The following is a 6,000-nucleotide window of genomic DNA, read 5'->3' on the forward strand; positions in this document are numbered from 1 at the left end:
GCTTTCAACCGGAAGATTGGTGGTTCAAATCCAGGCTCTGCTATGCAACCACTTTTGGGTTCTATCTAAAAATAACACTGCTATATTTATAGTTATATTTTACTATTGCAGTAGTGTTCATTTAACTCCCTACATTATTATTCTAATAATAAGAATTAATTCCAGTACACCAAATAATTTTCAAAAATAACATTTATTTTTCCTGGTGGTGGCGGCAGGTGAAGATGGAAAGGAAACAACAATGAGGCCATTTGTTTGTCATAGGCTGAAGACAAAGTCACAATCAAATAATGGAAAATTCATCAAATTTAATACTTTCACAGAGAGGTGTTGAGTTTTGAAATGTCTATCTATTGGTCATATTTCCCCCCAAATCAGATCAACTTAGAAACAGAGAATAAACAAACTAAACCTTAAACTCTACAATAATGAATGCATGAATAAATGCAAAAAAAGCCTGCAATTATTAGATTAGATTAAACTTTATTGTCATTGTGCAGAGTACAAGTACAGAGCCAACGAAATGCAGTAGCATCTACCCAGAGGATAGAGATTATTTACATATAATACAGTTAAAGTGCAGTAGTGTCCAGATTAGACATATATTAAGAACAATAAACAATGATTGTCCAGTGTATAAACTAGTCTATAATTACAAAGTTATGAAAGGTGAAAATGATCGCAAATGCATTAAAACACACGTCGCCTCAAGATCACTTCCTGATGAACTTTCTGCTGACTGCAACACGTGACGCAGCTCTGGTGTTGAAGTGAGCCTCTTGGTCTTTTTTATGATATTTGGCTTGAAGAACGCATTCCGTCTTGTCATCAAAACAGGAGAGTGAAGTCTTGATCAACCTTTAATAAAGAATTAATTTTAAACTACTAGATGTACTACTACATTAAATGCTTAAGTTCAACCCAGTATAAACATCATTCCATACTTACCAATCCTTTTGTATCCAGAAATCTTGGGAAGATGGAAAGGATATCAGCACTTCTGCCTGGATCATTAACAAGTTTCTGGCGGTGCTGAAAAATCTCCCTCATCATCTTCTCAGATTCTCATTTAATCTAAAAAGAGATTAAATATCTAATTTAAATTTATGCAATTGTCATGCAGTTATTTGGCACAAATAAAAAGAATATGGAACACACATACCCATGATTATCAATCATATGAGCCACCAATATGTTAACCATTTGCCCAGAATAACCATTAAAAAAAAAAACACAAAACAACTACAGTACACAGTTCCCCAGCAGGCAGAGAGAAAACAAGTCATTTAGCTTGCTAACCTAGCTAACTAGACGGCTAAACACACAAGCTAAGAATCACACAGGACCAAAAGCAGCTGATGTAACTTAAGTGGCAGCAATCAGCTGCAGTCAATTTGTGCAGCGTTCTTACAACAGAAACTTTCTCTCTCACTCTCTCACACACATCCTTCAGTACACCTGTGTTTTATACTGACTATATCACCATCAATGTATACTTTCATTAAGACTGAATTAATTACACTTACCGCGTAAACTTGAGAGGGGGAAATGGCACCGTCGTCTCCTTGTCTCCAACCGAAGAAGTAAAATGCATGGGCGGAGTTTAATTAAATCTAAATGCATGGGTGGAGTTTAATTAAAATTAAATGCATGGGCGGAGTTTAATTACATCTCTGTGGAGTTAACACCGATCGAATCAACTCTGCCAAATAACTCCAACACTGAACACAGTTTAAATCCCAATGTGTTAAAATGACACTTTGAGAGTGAAAATCAACTCTGAAATGTTTAACTCTGAAATTTCAACACTCCAGTTTTTGCTGTGTACATAAATATATAAAATATATAAAAAAATAAAATAGAGTATAAAGCAGATAAACCACTTTTTCTAAAGGTAAGGTTCATATTATAGATCATGAATCAGTGTTAATGATATGTAGGTAAGCGTCACGCTTCGTGTCTCGTCCATCATTTGTGTTTCTTTATCATCTTGTTGTTTCTCTGTGAACATTATTTATCTGAATGAAGAGTTTCCAGTCTCTCTCGACTCCTGCTGGATCTGCAGAATCACCCACCATCACAATCAGTCCTTTCCTCTCATTTGATGATGTTACAAAGTCTGTATCTCAGCTGAGAGAGAAAGTAGAAGAACTCTGGGAAGAGCAGTTTGAGAAGATAACAGATGAAGGTGAGTTAAAGCCCTCTATGTTCCACTGTCTCTAAAATACTCGGTACTCAAATATCAAACAAAACATACAAATCCATCAACATGAACTTTTTACATCTAACAACACTTAATTAATTTATTTACTTGAATTCAACACTTTATCCTTGTCAGGGTCACAAAGGGTCCAGTGACACCTGAACCACTGGGCACAAAGCGTGCTTTTACCATGCAGTGTCCAGTGATTAACACGCACAATTAATTACTTACTCAGATCTGGCACTAATTTAGAAGAACTAGGAGAAAATGTCTTCTTTGTGACCAGAAGTAAGGATTGAACCTTGCCAGGATGTTGCTGTGTAGCACCAGCTCTACCAGCTCCACCACCATGATGCCCACATCACTTTCTGATGTTAATATTTATTTACTATGATTGGTGATTGTTCTGTAACTCTTTCTGCAGTGAAGGAAGTTCAGATCATTCCACCTCAAACCAGAGAAGATTTTCTACAATGTAAGTTTCACATAACACACAAACATAAACAGTCTGTGATAAAGTATTTGCTCATGAAGCTCCAGATTCAGAGCAGATCTGTTCTTCACTGCTTCTTCTACTACATACCACTTTTAGGTTTTTGCTGGACACCACTGTTCCATCTACTTTCAATGGGTGATCTAGTAGCCCTATTTATGTGGTCACAGAGAAGTCACTAGCTGTGGTTAATCAAAATCACTAACATCAGGGGCCGCGCTTTGAATGAATACAAATAAACTGCTGTCCAAATACTTTTGACCCAAAATATTTTGTGTCAAAATCATTCAGTCACAGAACAAGATCAGAAACAGAAATCACAGCAGTCTTACAAAACACACACACACATACTCATAGTAACACACACACACACACTCATACACACACACATAACACACACACACAGTAGCACACACACACACACACACACACACACACACACACACACACAAAATAACACACATTTGAAGTAACAAAAGCTCACACCTACAAACACACACACTCATAGTAACACACACACTCATGGTAACGCACAAAAAGTAATATACACACACTCATAGTAATGCACAGTAACACACCCACCTACACACAAATCTACACACACACTCATAGTAACTCCTACACACACACACCTACAAACACACACATACAAACATGCACACATAGTAACACACACACTCATGGTAACGCACAAAAAGTTATATACACACACTCATAGTAATGCACAGTAACACACCCACCTACACACAAATCTACACACACACTCATAGTAACTCCTACACACACACACACCTACAAACACACACATACAAACATGCACACATAGTAACACACACACCTAGTAGCACATCTACAAACATTCACTTACTCACTTTCTCTCACACACACACAGAAACACACACATTTAAAGTAACACACACACACACACACCTACAAAAACACACACTCAGTAATGCACATACTCTTATTCAGTAATGCATTCACATTTACAAACACACACACATAGAAACACAGGCGTACACACCTACAAACACACACAGTAACACACTCACCTACACACACACACACACACACACACCTATACACACACTCTTCTATGTTAACTGGTTTATTCACAATTAATTACTTACTCAGATCTGACACCAATTTAGAAGAACTAGGAGAAAATGTCTTCTAAACTTCTTAAACCTAAGTTGCCAGGATGTTGCTGTGTAGCACCAGCTCTGCCACCATGATGCCCACATCACTTTCTGATATTACCTGATGACACCCACACAAACAGCAACACACACACTTATAGTAACACACACATTCACTCAAACACACACCTACACACACACCTAAACACACACACTCTCTCACACACATCTACAAACACATACACGTAGTAACAAACACACACACACATCTACAAACATACACACACCTAAAAAGATACACACAAAGTAACACACAGAGAAACACACACATTCAAAGTAACACACACACACCTACAAAACACACACTCAGTAATGCACACACACTTATAATATCATTTACACTTACAAACACACACACATAGAAACACAGGCGTAAACACATACAAACACACACACAGTAACACTCACCTACACACACACACACACCTATACACACACACACTCTTCTATGTTTATTGGTTTATGTTGTGTTTCCTCTCTAGATTTCTGTCGGTTCACACTGGATCCAAACACAGCACATAAACACCTCCGTCTGTCTGAGAAGAACAAAGTGGCGACTTGTGGTACATCAGAACAGCCGTATCCTGATCATCCAGATAGATTTTATTATTACTACCAGGTTCTGTGTAGAGAGAGTGTGAGTGGACGCTGTTACTGGGAGGTTGAGTGGAGTGGGAATGATGAGGTTGATATGGCAGTGTCATATAAAAGCATCAGCAGGAAGGGAGATGGTTATGAGTGTTTGTTTGGATATAATGATCAGTCCTGGAGTTTAGAGTGTTCTCCATCCACCTTTTCATTCTGGCACAATAACAAAGAGACTGAAATTCCCATAATGCCGAGTTCCTCTAGAATAGGAGTGTATGTGGATTACAGAGCAGGAACTCTGTCCTTCTACAGCATCTCTGATACAATGAAGCTTCTCCACAGAGTTCAGACCACGTTCACTCAGCCCCTCTACCCGGGGTTTTGGTTTGATTCAGGATCAACAGTGAAACTGTCAGATTCAACAAATTAAATTTAAAATGACTGAAAGTGTAACATTGAACTATTTGATTTTAGAATCTCATTTGAGGCATTTATAAAAACTAAATGGCTTTATGGTTTAAACCTTACATCTGGGTTTGGTATGTTCTCTATGTATTATTATGAGTTTCTCTGGTTTCCTCACACCTTCAAAAAAGCCAGTAGGTAAATCGGTGGGTCAGGCTGCTGATAGATGTTTAAGTCATTTTATATAATCAGATGTTTTGCATTTTGGTTTTTCACTTTTATTGTTTCTGTAAAATAAAAAATAATCAGAATAAGAAATTTAATTCAATAATTCTTTCATATTGTATAGCAGCCCGATGAAGTACCAACATCTTACTAACCTGAAGCTTCTAAACTCCTGATGTTCTTTCCTAGGTGTCTTGATTTAGATTAAGGATGTTGTACAAAAATAATGGCTTTGTTAGAAAATACAAATGACACTTTATCCACCAGCCGTAAACCTTCTGTATTATGCCTGATTCATTCTAATACTCTGTACTTGATTGTTTATGTCTGACTGTGGCTACAAGCAAGTCACTATAACAACTGCAATATAACCATCAATGTTTATCAGTGTTACATTATTACAACAATATCGTGTAGGAGAATCACTCAAAAATACAAGAGATGAAATGAAACTAAATTAAAAGCATCAATCTTAGAATCGTTACACTTTACATTAAGTCCTGTCACATTTATAAGTCTTTTGCTAAAAGGATTTGAACTGTTTTTGGCAAATTGTATAATAAAATGCATTTACAGTCCAAATAAAGTTATCAACAACAAACACATATTTGTTTCTTTTAAACTGTAAAAGAGGGAAGATTAAGCACATTTATTAAATATATATAATATATTACTAAACAATTACTTACTAATGAACTTCCAGCATGACTGTGTTCCTGTGTATAAAACGAGGTACATGAAGATGTATTTTTATGTTTAATGTTAAAGTTTTATGAGTGCGGAGGAAGTTTGATTGCCGTCACAGAGCTCTGGCGTCAACTCCTCTGAACACCTTTGTGATGGGACATTGATTTTGAGCAAGGCATTCTGGTTTTGCATCACTGCCA

At 36.8% G+C, this 6,000-nt stretch overlaps 1 pseudogene; it reads left to right on the forward strand.

Annotated features, from left to right (window-relative positions):
- Window positions 1–4,965, forward strand: part of LOC134312489 (tripartite motif-containing protein 16-like) — a 210,840-nt pseudogene extending 205,875 nt beyond the window's left edge.
- Window positions 4,966–6,000: the final 1,035 nt, after the last annotated feature.

This window comes from Trichomycterus rosablanca, chromosome 4, assembly GCF_030014385.1.
Source record: "Trichomycterus rosablanca isolate fTriRos1 chromosome 4, fTriRos1.hap1, whole genome shotgun sequence".
Lineage (NCBI taxonomy): Eukaryota > Metazoa > Chordata > Actinopteri > Siluriformes > Trichomycteridae > Trichomycterus > Trichomycterus rosablanca.